The 22,042-nt window shown below is 39.4% G+C and overlaps 1 protein-coding gene across 2 annotated transcripts in view; it reads right to left on the minus strand.

Moving 5' to 3' along the window:
- Positions 1-22,042, minus strand: part of DCLK1 (doublecortin like kinase 1) — a 346,715-nt gene that overhangs the window by 305,471 nt on the left and 19,202 nt on the right. The window lies entirely within an intron of this gene.

Raw genomic sequence — 22,042 nt, forward strand, 5'->3', positions numbered from 1 at the left:
TCTTGCAAGGAAAACAAATTTCTCATTACCACCATGTGGCCAAAGATAGATTACTAATAGCAGATGTTTTAAGTATCCACTTTAGAAAATTTAGGTACTATAAATATGCCCAAGGAAACTCAAAGTAGTACATTACTAAAATAATTATTTTTATCTCAGAATTATGTAAATAAAATACACTAACTTTTTTCTCCCCAGAGAAGTTTGAAACAAATGCCTATATGCTCTGAAAGTTGTCTTTGGATTCTTTTAACTTTAATCTTTATATTTAAAATACGTTTATACTGTAAACAATTCAAATAATATAAAGCAAATGGACCCTTTGTAGATTCCAATCCCACTTGCTTTCTCAGAGGTAACATCTCCTATCAGTTTATTGTGTTTTTTTTCCAGACCTTTGTCTAAATGTATATAATCCAAAGGTTGGGTTTTTTTTTAAATTATGAAAAAAAGCTATACTGCACATATTCTGCAAATTGCTTTAGTAGAGATAAAAATTACTAACCTGAATACAGTTTGGAAGCCAGCTTTGTACCACTGTCCCCAAAGACAAAAATGTCCATCAATAACTAGCTTTAAAGCTTCAACCATGAAGTTCCCATGACTGCTCATGTTTGCAGTATTTCTCCCTAATTTTTTCTGTCAGAAATCAAGCTTCCAAATTACCGCACACTATTCTTTGTAACTGAGGAAATAGCTACCAATACCCTGAATGTTATCAAGCAAAATTATAGTTGGGGTAGACCGAGAGAACACCAGTCTGCCATTAAGCATAGCAAGCTCCCTGGGAGGGAAGGCTGGAGAGGATTTGAAAAGGGCAAAGAGAGAGACACATGGGCAGACCAAGAGACTCCCTGACTCCTGAAGCTCTCCCTTCATCTATCCTTGGATTCCCCTTTCTTGGCATTCTGGCAACTTTGAATAAACAGTCAGGAACCCTCAGATAAATGTTTCATTGCATATTGCTTATTTTCAATTAGTTACCCAGTAATAAAATAGATTACTTCTGTGAAGAAATCTTTAAAGTCTGTCCACAAACCAAATCTTGTGGCACTCACCACAGCGTTAGACACTTTTAATAAAAATTATTATTAATCTGCATGAGATATAAAAGGCTCATCCTTCCTTGGCTACATTTAGACCTTCTCCCTTATTTTCTTCCTTCCCCCATCCAACTCAGCAGCCAGGGCCACTGTTTAACCATCTGACATCACTGTTTGCCAGCTATTAGCATTATTTAATTAGCTCCTTCGACAAACCAAGTCAATGTCGAGAGCTGTTTCTGTGACTTAAAACACAACCTTCACCAGCCCTCTGGAGTCTGCTCTGTACCACCAGGGGTCCCCTGGGCTCCAGAACACCTCAGCTGAACTCAGGTGTCAGGACCAAGCACACAGGAGACAGAATCAGTCCCAAGAGAAGCCGGCCTCAGACAACATTACTGGCTGGCACTACAGCTGGAAATAAAATGTTTCCTCAACAGCTTTTTTTTTTTAATACCTTAAGTTCTGGGATACATGTGCAGAACGTACCAGTTTGTTACATAGGTATACATGTGCCATGGTGGTTTGCTGCACCCATCAATCCGTCATCTAGGTTTTAAGCCCCACATGAATTAGGTGTTTGTCCTAATGCTCTCCCTCCCCTTGCCCCCACCCCCAAAAGGCCCTGGTGTGTGATGTTCCCCTCCCTGTGTCCATGTATTCTCATTGTTCAACTCCCACTTATGAGTGAGAACATGCGGTGTTTGGTTTTCTGTTTCCGTGTTAGTTTGCTGAGAATGATGGTTTCCAGCTTCATTTATGTCCCTGCAAAGGACATGAACTCACTCTTTCTTATGGCTGCATGGTATTCCATGGTATGTATGTGCCACATTTTCCTTATCTAGTCTATCATTGATGGGCATTTGGGTTTGTTCCAAGTCTTTGCTATTGCGAATAGTGCCACAATAAACATACGTGTACATGCATCTTTATAGTAGAATGATTTATAATCCTTTGGGTATATACCCAGTAATGGGATTGCTGGGTCAAATGGTATTTCTGGTTCTAGATCCTTGAGGAATTGCCACACTGTCTTCCACACTGGTTGAAGTAATTTACACTCCCATTAGCAGTGTAAAAGCTATTTCTCCACATCCTCTCCAGCATCTGTTTTTTCCTGAGTTTTTAATGATCGCCATTCTAACTGGCATGGAATGGTATCTCATTGTGGTTTTGATCTGCATTTCTCTAATGACCAGTGATGATGGGCTTTTTTTCACGTTTGTTGGCTGCATGAATGTCTTCTTTTGAGAAGTGTCTGGACAGCTTTTTAAACGCTCTACATGATAGAGACTGTTTACATGTCTACACAGGTGGACTGCAAAGTACAAAACAAAACAAGGAATTTATTTTCAAGCACAGGTATTGCTAAAGGGAAAAATAAACCCTTGCAAAGGAGTCTGTGATCTTTTCGCTCATGTTGTAATTAACAAAGAGTTAGGAGATAGTGTTAGGTATTAGTTTGGTCATCAATTTCTGAGTATCTCTTAGAGTCAAGCATTGTGGGGCACAGAAACATGAAATGACCCATCCTGAGACTGTGAGAAATTTGCATCCTAGTGACAGTTTGGACGTGCAAAGATGTGATTGGAAAACAGGCCATGTGGACTGCTGGCATGCAGGAAATGCTCTGAGGATATCCATACCTTTTTCCCACCAAGAAGACTCCTAGAGGCTTCTCCCTCGTCTCCACTCTCTTCTAACAAGGGACAGGTTTGATTGGGGGTGGGCAAAGGTCAATTGGATCCTTAATACTAGAAACACCTATCCTGCTGTGGATACACATTCTCCCAAGCCAAGGATAAGATAAGACCCCTGGGAAACAAGGAGAAGGCAGGGAAGGTGGTCAGAGATGAGGAGGGCAAGAGGCACAAAACCTGTGGCTTTGTTTTTACCAAAAATGTTAAGGAAGTCTTGGGTAGCACCAGAGTGCCCACGAGCATAGGATGCTCTGGCTGGGTCTAAACAACAACGTTTTTTAAAACCATGATGTGGGAAAATGGCCAAGTTACATGTGGTTTTCCTGTTTCTTCATCATTGAAAACTAAAATCCACCTTTGGAAACCGATCTCTCCTGTATGGTGGAAAAACACTTTACGTCCTAGTGGTTATGCAAAGGTTAAGTGACTGCTGGATTCTGGAACAGCAGGTTGATGACTAGGAGGAGTGAGCGTCCACATAATAATTAAAGTGTGTTTCAGATGAGGTGTGGCTGGTGCTGCAGACCATATCCTTTGAGGAAAACTCCCTCTGTAGCTGAAGAGGAGGCACTGAGGGCTGAGTCCAGGGAGGGATGAGAAGGGCACTCCCACTGTGAGCAGGTGAGTGGCCCACTTTCAGTGCCAGAGAAAAAGCTGGCTTCTGTACTTTAGGAGCAGTCCCATGTAGGGTCCAGTCTTGAGGCTGTTCCCTTATTCTTCCTTTATGTAAAAGCCTTCTGGAAAGCTTAAATGTTATGATTTGGCCTCAGCTATGCGGTGGGGAATGAAAGGACAGGCTCTTTTCTGTATTGAGAAAGAAGTGGCATAGGGTAGAGAACTACATCCTGGGAAAGCAGGTTGTAAGATGGCAAATGTGCCCTGCAGGACAGCAGGCAGCCTCGTGCCCCAGAACACCAGTGGAGGGGCAGTGCCAGCCAGCGGGTCTGCGAGACGTGCTGGGGTTCCCGATGTACCTTGAGATTCCAGGGAGGGTGGAACCCTAACATTAGTGCTAGAAAAAGATCTATCTCTCTTGACAAACCAAAATACTTTATTCTACTGCAAATAGTCCCCATGACAACCACATTTCCATTTACGTCTTAGCTCATAACAACTCAAGAACACTCACTCTTCTTAGCCTACCTTTCTAGTGCAGCCGTTTCTTCAGACATTTCACTCCCTCCCAACTCTAATCTCTGTTTCAATGATCCTCTGGATTCTAAACTTTTCTGAATACCTTTTTTAAAAAAACAGATGAAATACCAATAACCAACAAAAGAAAGAAAATTTTATTCTATCTTTTTTTTAAAAAAAATTCTCTCAATCTACTTATCATCCTTGGTGCAATTTCTATATGCAAGTTGGAGGCGAAAAGTCTGAAATTAGTTCAAAATGGCTTTTGCCAGACTCATTAAAATGCTTCGGAAGCGGTTTTAATTTTTTTTCTAGCATCTTCAATGGGCCTGATTTCTGCCCCACTTCAAATCATTCTTCCTCTGTACAATCTCATATATCTGCAAATAAATATGTAAGCTCTCCTCTACTTGATGAGAAAACCTCACATTATAAACCACTGGGCAACCCAGGAGAAACAGGCCAGATGGCCTAGAGACCTGCTGGCCTGCTAGGCCTGAACAGAAGCACAGGCTTTCCTCAATCTATGCGCTTTGTGCAGTTAATATAACTCTATTTTTGGAAACAGAACCTTGGTTCCAAGTTCAGCCCATGTTTCTTTCCTGTGCAACACTCAACTATTCCACTCTCTCATGACACTTCTCTGCAGGACCACCCTGGAACAGGAACTCCAGGTTGTCCATTGCAAAGTGTTCCCATTTATTTAAAGTTTCCCATCACTCTCTTCTTTCCACCTCCATTCTCTGGCAAAAGCATCTTCTCTTTTCTTTGCACCAAGAAATATACAACAGGCAGTTCTGGTCATTTACTTTCTCTAACTTCCTTTTATGTTTCTGAGTCACTGACTCTTGCCTCACACCAATCACATCTAGCCTAATTTGATTTTTTTCCTCCAATATTTCAAATACAAGACAAGACAAAATCTTGTTTCCTTTGGTACAAGAGTGGCTCCAACAATAGCTAGTGGGAAGTGTTGATGGCACTTTGATCTCCATTTGGCAGCATGAGGGAACCAAAGCTTTTTACTCTCCTGGTGACTAATCATTATTTCAGATCAACTAGAGAGGATTAACAAATCTTAGTAATCCAGATGTGCATTTGCAATTCCTATGGTCCTCAAGTGTGCCACATGCATTGTGGGAATAAGCATTAGGTTAATAACCTAGCACTATTTAAAAAATTTAATGCACTTTGCCTTCATAAACTACGACATGTCCTCCAATACTTTATAAAGCAAGCCTTGCTTAAGAGTGGGGTGACATGACAGTTGTAGGCTTATCGATGTGGTAAGAAAAGTTATTTGACATTTATTGTTCTGGCAAAGTATAAAGACAAAAAGAAAAATAGTTTTCTTTGGGTCTGGACATTCAGATCTTTCTGGATGAAAATTCTCAGAGCAGGAAATGTAGGGCCTATAGTCCGATAAGGACGCACATCCTCTATTCACAGGCATATTTTCAAAATACCCCAGAGGAGCCCTTCTTCTTAAAGGAGTCACTGAAAAGACCAGCTGGAGGGCATCCAGGCAGAGAGAATGGGATGGCACAGACACTTAGTATTAGAAGCAACGAGTTGTTTGGAGAACTGGGACTTAGGGGGTACCGGGGAAAATGGCAAGAAGTGAGGCTGGAAAGGGAGAAGAGGCCAACATCTCCAAGGATTTTACACGCCACGCTGGGACAAAAGCTCCGTTCTTAGAAAGAGCTCTCTGGAGGCAGCACAGAATGTAGGTAGGAGAGGAAAGAGACAGGAAGCAAAGAGATCAGCTAGGGAACTTCTGCAAGGGTCCAGGCCCACCGTGAGAGCCTGAACACATGCATGGAGAAGGGTAACTGGATTCCCAAAACATTTCTGGGCAGATTGGAGGAGCCACTGAATGACTCACTGGATACGGGGGCGAATGCTCTTGTGAGGTCAGTGAAAGCTCAGAGAAACAGCAGGGGAGCACAATGAGGATCTCATGATCGTGAGCTTGGCCTTGTGTCCCAGCCCCCACCCCACCCCACTCCACCCCATGCAACAGCCAGTCCCTCTCCTGCACTATTGTCACATGGCTCAGTACCATCTCCTTGGGCACATAGCCCATGGCATTATAAACCACTGGTTAAAATGTTGGCCGCATAAATGTCTTCTTTTGAGAAGTGTCTGTTCAGGTCCTTCACCCACTTTTTGATGGGGTTGTTTTTTTCCTGTAAATTTGTTTAAGTTCCTTGTAGATTCTGGATATTAGACCTTTGTCAGATGGGTGGATTGTAAAAATTTTCTCCCATTCTGTTGGTTGCCTGTTCACTCTGATGCTAGTTTCTTTTGCTGTGCAGAAGCTCTTTAGTTTCATTAGATCCCATTTGTCAATTTTGGCCTTTGTTGCAATTGCTTTTGGTGTTTTAGTCATGCGGGGCTTAAAACCTAGATGACGGGTTGATGGGTGCTGCAAACCATGATGGCACATGTATACTATGCAACAAACCTGCACGTTCTGCACGTGTATCCCAGAACTTAAAGTAAAATAAAAAAATTAAAAAATAAATAAATAAAAAAAATGCTCATCTTCTGGGCCGTACTCTGAGTGTCTCAGGGCAGGGACCATAACTCACCCATCTTCATATCCTCAATACTTGGCACATAAGGGCTTGTTATGTGATGGATGACTTTCAACTTTTAATCTACATTTGGCCATCAAAATGGAAAATAACCCAAACTTCAGAGAAGTTGCTTCTTTCTTCTCTTTGCTTCTCTATACATTTATAAAGTTAGTCTGGAAAATTTATTTCAGTCATGACACCCTAGAGGTATAAATATATGTGATATATGAGTCAAGGTAGATAAAGAAAATAGCCACCATTCCTAGCGTGATATGTGTCATATGACAAAGCACTCGAAGTTGACAGTAAGAAGGCTGCTGTGTGTCTTGTTCATCTGGGTCCTCCCTCCCACTCCCAATGATAGCTATCCATTTCCCCCACCACTGGCATCATTTTCTACCTACTTTTTCATATTTATCTGTGTTCCTAGTTCCCATGCCCTGAGCACCACCCCTCCCCAAATCCAATACAGCTGTCATCATTCTGGACAAATTGTCTTGCCTTCCTAGCCCAGGGCAACATTCCATGTTGTTTCTTTTGCCTAGAATGTCCTCTCATCTTTTCTACCTGCCAATACTTTATAGTATTTTATTAAATGAATTATTTTAGTTAATTACTTAGCAGCACGTGATACTGTTGTCTGACAGTCCTTATTTGATTTCATTACTTAGCAGCATGTGATACTGTTGACCATATACAACTCCAAATCTGCTTTATTTTTCTGACTGGAAGGCAATTGATGTCTAAGAGTTCTGGCTCTTGAGGTTTTTTTTATAGCTGTGTGATATCACACATATTATATAACCCTTCTAAATCTCAGTTTCCTCATCTGTAAAAGAGAAAAAAATAGTACTTACCTTCTAGAGTTGGTGTGAGGATTAAATTTTATCGTGCATATGAAGTGTTTAACACAGTTCCTAGCACAATGGCAAATAGCTGAATAGCTGTTAGCAGTTGTTATGCATATTATATTATTTAACTCTTAATATAACTACTGTCTACCTTGCTGCCCAAGGCATGTCCCTGATCCAAGAGGCATTTTCTTTACTTTTCCTTTTCTTCACATCTTCCTGTTCCTTCTCATATCCAATCAGTTACTAAATTCTATCAATTCTACCATCTAAATATCCTTTGCATGTTAGGCAAGAGCCCAGGCCGCACAAAATAGGTATAAACTGAATTTTAAAAGCTTGAAAATAAGACAAGTCAAAAAAAAGAAAAAAGTGGCTTTGGAGAGGAAAGTATTGTTAACATCATTGATAATTAGGCCTTCCCGAATAAGAGATAAAAACAATAACAATGCTTCAAAACTATTAACAGACTGCAGCTTGAAATCCTTACTTCTATGCCAAGCATCAGACCGTTCTTGAAATCCTTACTTCTACATCAAACCTGCATTATGTAACTGGTCCTGTAATTGGAGGAAGGACTGCTCACATAGCTAACTTTGAAAATTGGCAGTGTACCATATTCGCAACAGATTGGCAAATTATTTAAGAAGTCGGTAGGAATAACAAAGTGGGTAGAGTTTTCATTTTGATTGACAGAAGTCATCATGTGGGTAAAACCATCACTTCATTCAGTACTACTAGGTCTTGGATCTGTGAAAGGATATTTGCCACAATGAATCTCCCAGCCAAGGGCTCCCATGGTGGCTACAAATCACCTACTTAAGTTTCCATATAGTAGACTATGACTTCTACGTTTTTAAATGAAAACAGCACCATGTGATTAAAGTACCATATATTATATACATAAATTCCTTTAACGAACAAACATTTACCAAGCACCTGGTCAAAGCAAACTACCATGCTAGAGACCCCTGAGGACCTGGATATTCCCCAAAGTCATTGCCAGCACATTATCATTCAATCACCTGACTACAATCCATGTCCCTATGTTTCCAATCCTTTTTTTTCCTTTCAGGAATTCCTTCATAGAACTATTTAGCCTCTCAAATACCCTAAGGAATTTTAGAATAATTTTGACATTTTTTAGCGATAATTATTTAAAATAAAATATTTAAAATTAGAAATACATTAATGGAGCTTAGATAGTATTTATGGAGTATAAAGATAAAGTTTGTTCTTCCCAATCAACCTGTGTTACATATTTTCAGGTAATTTTAATTTATATGGCAAATATATGATTTAAGCACAAAAGTTATTATTATTATTTTGAGATGGGGTCTCACTATATTGTCCAGTATGGTATCAAACTCCTGGACTCCAGTGATCCTCCTGCCTCATCCTCCTTAGTAGCTGGCACTACAGGCACCCAGCCAAAAATTTTTTTAATGACTAGACCTTATTTGGCATTACAGTCAAGTCTATATTAAAATATAGACAAATTAAAATATGTTATAGCATTTTTTAAAAATCTGCCTTTTTTGACCTGATATAAATTTTGCACCCCTCCACAAATCATCTGGTTTAGTCACAGTCAGAGAGTTTTAATCTCAGTAAATAAAAGCTACATTGGATTCAATTATCATTGTATTTTCTTTTTATTATTATTTTCTTAAATGCTAGAAACTCCTTAACGTGCTTTATAAAAACTGCCATTATCATCATTTATATTCTGCTCCTTGTTTACCTCCTATATTTAACCAATGGTTATGAATGCAAAATTAACAATAGATAAAGTAAAACCAATTTAAAGCAATTTAATGGTCAAAACCAGGGGCTATCAGCTGTTGGTGTTCTGTTGCATTATTAAACCAACTCAGAAATGCGGACTCTTACTTGATCCCCACTAACTGCCAGTCATGGGTAGCTGCTATACACCCTGTGGCTGTAAAATCAATTCCTTTTTAAGGAAAAAGTTTCTAAGCAATAATTATACTTTACTTATAGATTTAAAGGGTATTAAGACAAATGTTGTTACTGCACCACATTCCTAAACCCCCTAGTGGCCCCAGAGCTATCATCCAGGAAGCACTTTACATTTTGAAAATGTATTGCTCAGGACAAAATGATGAAGAGCCCTGGAGAGCATCTGCTGTGAAAGAAGAAACAATTTCGGGCCAGGAATATGATTTCCTGTAAGTGAAATAATCACACGAGAAGAAAAGTGAAATTATCTCACACTTACTAAAGGCCCAAGTGATGGGGAAAAGTTAAGATGGAAAGGAAAAATGAGGAGCAAAAAGGAAGCAGGAGTGAGGAAGCAGGTGTGAGGAAGGACCACATGTCTATGTCTTCCCTTGTGCAGAAGCACTAGACTTTTTGTTCCAGTAAAGAATTTCCAGCAAGTGACAGAAAGCAAACCCATGCCCAGTTGAACTGAACAATTTCTCTATGAACAGGAAATGTTTTGTCAAGAACCAGAAATTTCTTTTGATAATCAGTCAGTGGCAGAATGTATTCTCTGATATCTCTCTCTCTCTCTCTCTCTCTCTTTTTTGAGACAGAGTCTCACTCTGTCGCCCAGGCTAGAGTACAGTGATGTGATCTGGGCTCACTGCAACTTCCGCCTCCCAGGTTCAAGTGATTCTCATGTCTCAGCCTCCTGAGTAGCTGGGACGATAGGCATGTGTCACCATATCCAGCTAATTTTTTGCATTTTTAGTAAAGACGGGTTTCACTGTGGTGGTCAGGCTGGTCTCGAGCTCCTGAGCTCAGGCAATCTGCCCGCCTCAACTTCCCAAAGTGCTGGGAGTCCAGGTGTGAGCCACTGCGCCCAGCCCTCTCATACCTTTCTGGGCTCAAACTCCCAAATGTTTCCAAAAAAGCACTACTTAATGCAAGAAAATTAAAGATGATCTAAAACAAGACTTGATTTATGTCACTGGATAAGTAAATATCATGGACATGTAAATTCCGCCACCCCTTCCCCCGAAATATGAGAGTCAAAGACTGAACATTGCTGAGAAACATAATAGAAAAATTAAATGCTACCTCATCTGAGAAGCGTAACTTTCTTGAGGATATGGCCATAGCAGTCATAAGATTCTCAAAGGGGAATGCAATCCCCAAAATTCAAGGGCAATTGTTGTAGATAAAATAAGAAAAACTAAGTAAAAGATAGAGGATTTTGTCTTAAATTCCTGGAATTAATAGAACTTTTCCATTTCATTAATATTATTTTCTGTTGTCAGCTTTAGCTAAAGGAAATTACAGTAAACCATATAATAAACAAAGTAAATCACTATTTTATTTAATTTCAATTTAATAATAAGACCTATATAATAAAGCCCCCCAAAAAGAGGGTTAAAAACTATAAACCAGTTCAATTAGTTTTGAAAGGGTTTTCTGTATGTAATTTTCTTTAATGTAGCTAACCACCACCAAAACCCCTTTGGTTCTTTGGAGAGACAGATTACCAAGAAGGAGGTTAGAAAGGGAAAAAAATCTGGGAAGCAATCTCAGTTCCTCACTAGCCTCAGAACTGTGCCTAGACATAAGCCCAAGGCCTTTGAATCTCTGCCAGAGACAAGCTTTTCTTTCCCATCTTGTAAGAGGCTTCACAGGGGAGACCAGTCCTTGTTTTTGGTTTAGAGATGGTCTTGAGCAAGAAAAAGAAGATTAGCATACACTGAATACACAAGCTTTTCTGGAATCCAAAAGCCAGCAGCATCTTAACACTGAAGTACAAAGGCATTTTCAATGACGGTTCAGTGAACATAATCCCCCAGGTGCAGCTTTACTGTACGGCAGGATATTAAAATGCACAATTAAGTCTCTTGCCTTGAGAAGAAAGAAATAGGTAATTTTTTAAAAGTCCTCAAAGATCTTGAATAGCAAAGTGATGAAAGGAAAAGTGGGAAACCTACCATGAAGAGGGAATGAGAGAGATTATGAAATAATTGGATCTCATCCAAGGAACAGACAAAGCACATGGAAGCCATATTTTAACTATGAAATGCAAAAAGATATACACAGCTTGAAATATGTTAATATTATGTGAAACCTAATCAGCTTATAAATGGTATTTTGGACTGTAACAAAGCAAATGTCACCAAATGGGGCCCCAAGAAGGTAGGAGAGAAGAATAGGCCCCAAGGAAGCATCCCTAGGGCTTAGAAGACAACAATTATTCCATCCTGCCATGAACATGAAAGGTTTCTTCTCCTGGATACCTAAGTCTGGAGTGAGCTCAGAAATACCATATGTGCAAAGAGTGCAAAGATAATAAGTGGCTCACGGTGCTGAAATTGGCTACATAACCTCTGTAATAAGTTACTTATAAAACCTCAATAAAACCCAGAGCTAGTCAAACCGCTGGAGAGGATGGAGGCTACAGTTACAGGTTAAAGGTGATGAACTTAGTGAATCCATAATTACACAAATGACTTAGAAGGTAGAAAAGAGACTTTTCTATAAAAGCAGATAGAAAAATGAGGTCAACATTTAACAGCTGATGTGACTAATAAGCAGATCAGTGGCTGCTGGGCTAGGGGTGGGAGCCCAGATTGACTGCAAATGCGGATGAAGGAACTTTCTTGGTCAAAGTATCTAACACTGGAATGTGGTGATGGTTGCATGACTCTATGGATTTATTAAAACCATTAGATTATATACTTAAAATGGGTGCTTTTTATAGTATGAAAATTACAGCTTAATAAAGCTGTAATCATTTTTTATTTTAAAGTTGACATGTTTTTAAATTTTGCAATATTCACACTCCATAAAATAGTTGTACTGTATATCTCTGTGATGTGTTAGTTACATTAAAAATGTTCTTTTTCCACTATTGGGAATATAAATTTGTATAATAATCTAAAGTAAGATTCTTAAGCTTTTAAAATTACTCTAAATGGATTATTTTCATAATCATTAACAATCCAAATAGGAATCAAAATAGCAAGAAACACTTAGAAGAAACTGAAAGAAGGCATCTCAGTAGCTTTCTCAACATTTACTGTCTTTTGGCAAGTCAGTCTAACCCTTTTAACAGGGTAGTATGTTAATCTTAATGTGTTTAAAGACACAGATCACAGGAATTTGATAATTTCAGAAGAAAAGTATTTTTAAACTCCAGCAGGCACACCAATAAAGCTTAGCAATAAATTGTGAGCATTCTTACCAAAAAAAAAAGATGCACCTGAATTTTATATACTTAAAGTATTTGGAAAACACTATATAATGTCAGATATGACACTGTGGTTAAGAATGTCAATCTGCCTTGACCAGGTACTAATCACTTGGGCCAGTTACTTTCCCCCGATTCTGCATCTGTGAAATGGAGATAACAATAGTATCTACTCCCATAATACTGTTAATGGGGTAAAAAACAGAAATTTTTTTTTAGTTAGTGCCTGGCATATGGTAAACATTCAAGAAACACTAGCTGCTATCCTACATTTATTGATATTATCCCTGGGCTGGGTTCAACATACAAGATGATTTTATTCTTTTCTACAAAGCCTCACCCCCAGGGACAGATTCAGTCCTTTACCTTCCTGGAATGCCAGTTACTCAGCAATCTTCATGTAAACTGGAGAAAATGTTTCCAGCTGTTGTAACAGAAAATGCCTTCCAACTTTTGATTCATTACACAAGGTGTTATCACTCATTTTCTGGCACAGAGCTGGTGCGGTATCCCAGAACTGATCTGACACACTTTCTTCAGCTGATGTCAAACCAAATCATAAGGCAAATAGGACAAAGGAAAAGTCACATGAACAGAATCCATTTACAGTGGGATCATTCACACTGGTCCTTCCAGGTGAGAGAAGCACTGAGAGAGAGAGATTTGCAATTATTTAAATACATAGCATGAAGCTTCATTTTTCTCTTCAAAAAAAAAAGTAATTTTAAGACCTAGAAAACACAGTTGCCAATCCTCAAAATAGATTCACATTTCCTCTGGTTCTTCCTCTAGTTCTCTTGTGCCCCAAAATGTAGGTATGTGGGTGTAAACTTCTCCAAAGTCAAGTTCTCATGCATTTTGATAATCTTGTAAAATTTTGAAAGTAACTTCCCTCTCATGTTAACTGATGGTAGAAAATGAATGGGAACTTTACACACCTGATTCCCAATACATCTTAATGGGAAAGTGCAGTCTTATAAAACTGAGGGCTAGGACATTTAGTATTTATTTTAAGGGCTTCTAAAATATGCCACAAGCTTAGAGTACAGGGACTAATTTTAATGGAAATCTGTTTACTAGCAGGCTGGTACACAAAAGTAGGCTTTTAATATTATTTGGATTTTTTTTTTTTTTTTTTTTTTTTTTGAGACAGAGTTTCGCTCTTGTTGCCCAGGCTGGAGTGCAATGGCGCGATCTAGGCTCACTGCAACCTCTGCCTCCCAGGTTCAAGCGATTCTCCTGCCTCAGCCTCCTGAGTAGCTGGGACCACAGGTGCGTGCCACCACACCTGGCTCATTTTTGTATTTTTAGTAGAGACGGGGTTTCACCACGTTGGCCAGGCTGGTCTCGAACTCCTGACCTCAGGCAATCCACCTGCCTCGGCCTCCCAAAGTGCTAGGATTACAGGCATGAGCCACCGCGCCCAGCATTATTTGGATTCTTAATGTGCTAGAAGTGTTATTAATTCAACTATAAAGTAAAACACATCTCTCAGTTATTTAAAGTATGAAGGCAATGTTACTCACAGTGTTTCGGCAGTCACATTTTCAAACAGTACAAGGACATCCTCAAATAAGATTAACTGTATCAATCATCTCCTACTCCCATGAACATACAAATGTGAAAATGCAAGTTTCTCTAGTAATGAAACTTGCAGTGAGTCTGAAAGGACTCTTCTCTTAGGATTCTATTGTGAGGAGTTCTCCCAAGTCTTCCCACTGCCCACTGAAAGAAAACTAAGGTATTCCCAATGCCCGGCACAGAATCCACGCAGAATCGATGTTTCCAGATCTAACAAGTCTACAAGGACGTGCACATTTTAAACACTGAAAGACATTTCTGTTAAAAAGCTAAAGCATAATTATCTTAATAAAACCCAGGTGAAATTCTTGATCCAATTTGGCAAAACCAAAGACAACTCTGTGAATAGTCTGTTCACCTAACAGGCTTTGTAACAGGTCTTTGTTTTTTATGGTCACTGTCAATAATTGGCACTCTGTACAATATAATAATGCATCAGATTAGATTTTCTCCAACTGAATGTATCCCGGAGGCATCATAGCATGATCTTCAGAAATTCTCCCTTTTCCTATAAACTGTTGCCAAATGCAGCAAGGATTTAATAAATGGATGCATTTTTTTCTCAATACACAGTGGCTAAGTCTACCAATTTGACACACAATGTAAATAAAGAGAAAAGCAATTTTTGCTATATAAGAAAACAATTGGCAGGGCATGGTGGCTCACACCTATAATCCCAGCACTTTGGGAGGCCGAGGCAGGAGGATTGCTTGAGTCCAGGTGTTCGAGGCCAGCCTGGACAACAGGGCAAAACCCTGTCTCTACAAAAAAAATATATATATATATTAGCCAGGCATGGTGGTGCACACCTGTAGTCCCAGCTACTTGGGAGGCCGTGGTCAGAGAATTGCTTGGGCCCGGGAGGTGGAGGCTGCAGTGAGCCAAGGTCACGCCACTGTACTCTAGCCTGGGTGACAGAGTGAGATCCTGTCTCAAATAAACAAACAAACAAAAATGACGATGTTACCAAGAAACAAAATACAATAAGCCTGTGCTATTCCTTTTACAGGAGACCAATTCCAGAAATGGCCTGGGAAATATGTCAGTAATTTTACTCTTCCCAGGGCCACTGTATCAACCAACAACAGAAACGAATCTTTTACTGGTTCTTTGTATACAGACCCCACTTATTTCTAGGGTTTATTATTTTTTCCCTAATTTAGAGCTATAACCTCAGAAATGGAATTGACCTTCCCATTCAAAAAAGGCCCTGTTAATGGAGTTGCTGGGCATTGTATGGCTGTTTGCAAAGCCCTGTCTGCCCTAAGTGATGGGCAGCCCCTGCCAGCTGCCAGATGAATTAAATAGGTGACACCGCCTCAGTCTCTTAACCTCCCAGGCCGTGTTATAAGAAAATCACTCTAATTATGATTACTAAGTGGTTCCTTCACACCAGCTTATCCCATCCATTGTTGTTTTCCACAGTCAAGCCTGCGGTACATAAGACTCTTGGCCACTAAATCCGTGGGCATGCCTAGGAAATTATTATAGCTAGAAATTATTTTCAAAAGTTACCCCTCCATTCCTGCACACCTTAAAAACAGCCCACATCTTTCTGGGCATCATCCATGTTGGGAATTGTCTCATGCGTAGGGACTCCATCTGATAACAGTCGAAGATCTAAAATCGGTTCCCAGGACCAGTTAATGACTTCCATTCATTCCCACAGAAGACACCCGGAAGCAGCACAGGGATCATATTCAGTTTGTGCAGCGTATTGAGGGGAGATACAGACAACTTCTAACAGCATGCATATATATGCATTTTGTGGCATTAATCTCTTCCTCGGGATCCGTGTTTCCACAGCGTTTGTTCAGCCTTCCTGCCTCTTTAACCTACGTTTATTCTCCACACAGGAAGCCATTCACCCTCCACATGAGGCAGCCCACTGAGGCTAGATTGCGGTGAGAACACATTTCACACTAATGCACTGGCTGATTTCCAGAAAATTGTTGCTGGCAATCATATCTTGCCATCTGATGTCAACATTGGCATTGAGAGGATGCTAATAAAACTGCGAAATCAGCTAAAACTAATGTTTAATGCATCTACCATGCAACAACAGCCAGGGTTCGCCATCTTTAGGGCTTCGAATTCTGATGTTCCATTCATAAACTTCAGTCTCCTAAGCAGCACTTCTGAAACTTAAATGTGAATATACACAGCCTGAGAACCTTGTTGAAATCACACTCTGACTCAGTAGGTCTGTGTGGGGCCTGAGGGTCTGCATCTCTGCCTGCTCCCTGGTGGCCTTGCTGCTGCTGTCCCGGGACCACTCTTGGTACTGAGGTTTTTATTTATTTAATTTTTTTTTTTCTTTTGAGACAGAGTCTCACTCTGTCGCCCAGGCTGGGCTGGAGTGCAGTGGCACCATCTAGCCTCACTGCAACCTCTGCCTTCAAGTTTCAAGCGATTCTTCTGCCTCAGCCTCCTGAGTGGCTGGTATTACAGGCACCCACCACCACACCTAACTAATTTTTGTATTTTAGTAGAGATGAGGTTTCACCGTGTTGGCCAGGCTGGTCTTGAACTCCTGACCTCAAGTGATCCGCCTGCCTCAGCCTCCCAAAATCCTGGAATTACTGGCATAAGCCACCGCACCCGTCCGGTAGTGAGGCTTTTAAGAACACTGATGAAGCCTACACCTGTGCACACAACACGACTCTTTACAACTTATTTCTGTTGTGTAAGCAGTTTCTAGCTCCCAGACTCTCACTCTGAAAAAGCATCAGAAGTAAAATGTCTAGTCTAATCTTTTTTTTTTTTTAAGCTAGTGCTTACCTTGAGTTATTTTCTTCCTGGAAGATTTTTTTTTTTAATAAAAAAATCAATTTTATGTTACTATCTGCCAAGGCAACTTTAGTTTATGGTCTTCCAAGTAGAGAAAAAGGGAATAGAAAGATCTCTTGTAGGGGCACTCCTAGCCCTATAATCTACTTGTTAAAGGATGAGCCACAAGTTAAAACTAAGAAATGTCATTTAATAAATTGTAAGCATCTAATGAGGGTAGTCGTGAATACAGAAATCAACAAAGGACTATCTTCTTTATCCCAGATATTTTGGTCTCACACAGGTGTACAAACAGTTCTAATGCAAAGCAGAAGTGATTATCCACAGAAAAAGAACTACCTTGTGTTTTTCCCTCAGGGAGGAACTCATAAAAGATCATGGTGACTGTGCTCCCATTGACCTAAAAAGCCTGTTACCTGGCAAGTACAAAATAAGACTGGACTTATGGAATCAGACACGTTTTGAAAAATGTGACTTTTTTTCTAAGAGGATTCTAGATAGAGCAGATAGAGTCTGAGATACTTTTAACCTCCAATAACTGATTACACTGAACAGCACCTCAAGAATTGCTACTTTACATGCTGTTTGCTTCTTTTTTTAATTTTTTTATTTTATTATTATTATGCTTTAAGTTTTAGGGTACGTGTGCACAATGTGCAGGTTTGTTACATATGTATACATGTGCCATGTTGGTGTGCTGCACCCATTAACTCGTCATTTAGCATTAGGTATATCTCCTAATGCTATCCCTCCCCCCTCCCCCAACCCCACAACAGTCCCCGGAGTGTGACGTTCCCCTTCCTGTGTCCATGAGTTCTCATTGTTCAATCCCCACCTATGAGTGGGAACATGTAGTGTTTGGTTTTTTGTCCTGGTGATAGTTTACTGAGAATGATGGTTTCCAGTTTCACCAATGTCCCTACAAAGGACATGAACTCATCATTTTTTATGGCTGCATAGTATTCCATGGTGTATATGTGCCACATTTTCTTAATCCAGTCTATCGTTGTTGGACATTTGGGTTGCTGTTTGCTTCTTGATCGGACTTCGGAACATGATTACTATCAGCCGTAAGTCAGAAGACAGACAAAAGAGGCTCTACAGACAAGTCACAAGAGAGGAAAGCACACTGGGAAACGTGGCTTCAGGGGATCTGTCCCTGGACAATGAAATAACAAAGTTAGAGAGGGAATGGCTTGATATGTTTCCCACGTAAATGTGCACACTAATGTGAAGGTGCCAACAAGGAGCCAAACTGCACACAGAGTGGGATCTAAGGGTTTTTTTGTTGTTATTTTTGTTTTTGTTTGTTTGTTTTTAAAGAAAAAGACACGGCCAGGTGCAGTGGCTCACGCCTGTAATCCCAGCACTTTGGGAGGCTGAAGCCGGCAGATCACTTGAGGTTAGGAGTTCCAGACCAGCCTGGCCAACATGGTGAAACCTCATCTGTACTAAAAATACAAAAATTAGCTGGGTGTGGTGGCACGCACCTGTAATCCCAGCTACTTGGGAGGCTGAGACAGGAGAAATCACTTGAACCTGGGAGGTGGAGAGGTTGCACTGAGCTGAGATTGCACCACTGCACTCCAACCTGGGAGACAGAACAAGACACCTGTCTCAAAAAAAAAAAAAAAGACAAAGAAAAAAAGACCGAAATATGAGCAAGGACCATCTTCTCAACGCGACTGTGGGTAATTTTAATTTATCTTAATATTTTCCTATTTCCGTCAAAATTCTTTACATTGATTATATATTAATCTTACAAAGGACAAGACCAATTAAAAAATAAATCTCCCATCTGTCCTTTTGTTTCTAAGACATGTTGTTTACAACATAGTTCCTATTTAAAATTGGATTTTTAAAGTTCCATTTAATTTCTGAAACAGACTTCTTTCATTTAATTTAGTTTCAAGGATTTAAAAACTAATCAGGAAAATCTGGTGCAACATATTATACTCTGCCACCACAAACACCCTTGAATACTGCAGGTTTGTGTCTCTGCAATAATTAGGCCAGATGCTTTTCATGCACATCTCCTATTGGCCCACCACCAATTTTTAAATCCATGGGACATATTGATCAGTTCTGCTCTTTATTCACTGGATGGCTAAGGCAATGTCAGGAAGGAAGAATTGCTCTAAAGCAATTCTCCTGACTCAGACTGCGAGATGTTTCTAACAGAATATCTATTGTTCCCCCACAAAATGAAAGTGCTTTCAATAGCGAAAATGATCTAAAATTGGCAGATGCGTTCTTTTTCTTTTCTACACTAGAGTCTTTCATGAAGAAGCCCTAGCTAGAAACAAGCACCATGGTGCAGTGTGCGTGGTAATGTAGAGTGTGGCCACACTGCAGAGGGCACCATCATCATTTACAGCTACACACGACCACAGCCCAGGGTGACCAAGGCAGCTCCTATATGGCCATGACCTGTAAGGACCTTGCTGAATACCGGAGCCATATGCTAATGCCAAGTGGATAGACCACAGCAAACTAGTCAATCATCCAGCTACTTAGTCATTCAATCATTTACCAGGTCAAGCTCTGGAGACTCAAAGGCCAGTAGAACACCTTTCTTAGCCTCATCCTGTAAAATCGAAAGGAGGAGACAGGCATTACAATAGACCAGTATAATGAAGATTTGCATGGCTACATACAATATACGGTGAACAGGCTCCAAGAGAGGGAGTTGTCAATTTTATATGGGGAAGATAGGAAATATTTCATAGACAAGGCCACCTTTGAGCTGAATCTTGAGAAATGAGTAGGTTCTTGCTTTGCAGAGCTGGGGTTCAGTGAGATTACCTTCAATTATCAATGTAATCATCAATGTAAATATATATAGCAATGGGTCCAGTGCCAGGCACAGAGAAGGTATTCAACAAATGATACTAATGGTAATATTACTTTCTCGGTGGGATGGATTGCCAGTAGAAAGACGCCTTTAAGGAATGACCTGTACCATTGAAGAAGAAAGAGAAAGTACCATTGAAGAAGAAAGTGAATATCTGCATCGCATTCACAACTGACTGACAGTAATGGGATGATAAAAATACAGTCGTTAGTAGTTCAGGTACAGTAGTTCAGTTACAATGGAAATGATGCAAAATGACCAATTCTACATTCATGGTATTATACAACTACAAGGGTCTTATATTTTTAAGAAAGCCTGGAATATGAGAACAGAAGGGTGAAGGACTGATATTTTTAGAGGACCCACCATGTGTCAAGCCAAGGCCTTTATATACATATTTTGTCAATTAATTATCACCCCAATATTATGAGGTATGCATTATTACGCCATCTTAAAGAAGAGGAAATAGAGATTCAGAGAGTTTAACTGATTTGCCAGAGGTCACACCACTAATGAGTATTCGAGTCAGGATTTGACTTTATATCAGTAAGTGTCTCATTTCGAATTCCATGCTCTTTTTATTATATCATGAAGCATTTCCATGTAAAAAGCCACATTTACAAAGGAAAATATGATTAGTCCTTATAAAAGAATAATTTAAAATAGTGAGTCCCTTTGGCACATTTAAAATATGAGTTTTTTCCAAAAACAACTTAAGTGTCAGCTTTTCCATTATAACAACTACCAACAATTGGGTACCAATCACAGTGCTAAATTTGCCATGTGAATTGTTTCATTTAGTCCTCATGACAACTTATAAAGCAGGCATTATTATCATTATTATTATTCACAATATACAGATGATGAAACTGAGGATTATCAGGGTGTGAACTATTTCCAATAGGAGGATAAATTTCACTGTACCCAGAGTAGAGGACATATTTGAACTCAAGTCTATAATTCTATGGAACTAATGTTTTTCCTCTGTGTCATGTTATCGCACATATCTATGCTTAATTTATAGCATACATAAGCAAATTTCCTCATTATAAGTAAATTCAATATACAGAAATTTTAAACTTAACTAATCAGTAAGTTGGGTAGGCTATCTTAATTTTCCAGGCTTGGATGAAAAACCACAAGCTAGATTTTCCCGACTGAAATCTCAGTCCAGGCTCGGCTGAATTTTTTGTTTGTTTGTTGCAGGGATAACTGACTGACCAGCTGACTTTAAAGTCCAAGTTCTTTCCATCATCCCAACATGCTCCTGCCAGACAGAAAAGGCTCACAGGCCGGGTCAGGGCTCCAGCTGTCATAGAAGCAAGAGAACTCACCACCAGAAGGCAATCACAAAGCCAGTAGACTTGTAAACGTCCCCCAAATGCTCTCAGCACACTATGGAAGGGCTTTAGAAAACCTATCTTCAGTACAGCAGTGGAACACTAAGAGAACTTAGAATTCATTTTACGGCGAGCTAGAATGCAATTTACAGAAAACTGACTTTTGCTAAAATGAATCTAAGCATTAAAATATACATTACTGCAGGTACCCATAATTGATCACATCCTCAGAGGAGCTCAAAGTGAAAAAAAAAAAAAAAAAGATTTAAATCTTCCCCGTTTGGAGGCACTAACAGCTACATAAGGACAGGTGTAGCTCATGAGTCCTAAATATTGACCAAAGATATGTGACCTAAAATAGCACATTCTATTCTGAACACTTTAATTCTGTAAGTGAAGTGTCATTATGATTCTTAAACTTTTTTTCTTTGAAATCATCTATTTCCATCAATTCATAGCTCTAATAAATCATGAGGATGGTTTAACATGTGCTCTGAGCTTTTGTAGAAAATTTTAATTTGACATTTTAAAGTGTAAGCTAAATTACTTGTATCAACTGTTTTTTTACTCCAATTGAAAACAAAACTAAAAAGTATTACATTCCCTTTTGCTACATAGGTAGTGTAGCAAATCAATGGTACACAATCTTTATACCAAGAATGAAGAGTTTTAATATGCTTGCAGAAGTTAATTAGAACTGTCACAGAAAAGTTCTACTAATAAAAAAGGAAAAATACCACTGCTGCTAATAGCTACAGAAAACCTCCTTTTCCATTCCAAATAAATCATATCAGATTCTAAATTTCTTACATTTTATCTGGAAACCTCTAGTTTCCACATTTTCTATGCTTATCAACTCCTATAGCCAAGGTCAGATGTAATAATAATTTGTATCACTTTTTTAACTTGTAAGAGGAAGACATATCTTAAGCACTCTAAACTCAAGTCGACCAAATTATTTTTACTTCAGATTAGAATTAGATAT

This window comes from Symphalangus syndactylus, chromosome 15 (genome assembly GCF_028878055.3).
Source record: "Symphalangus syndactylus isolate Jambi chromosome 15, NHGRI_mSymSyn1-v2.1_pri, whole genome shotgun sequence".
NCBI lineage: Eukaryota > Metazoa > Chordata > Mammalia > Primates > Hylobatidae > Symphalangus > Symphalangus syndactylus.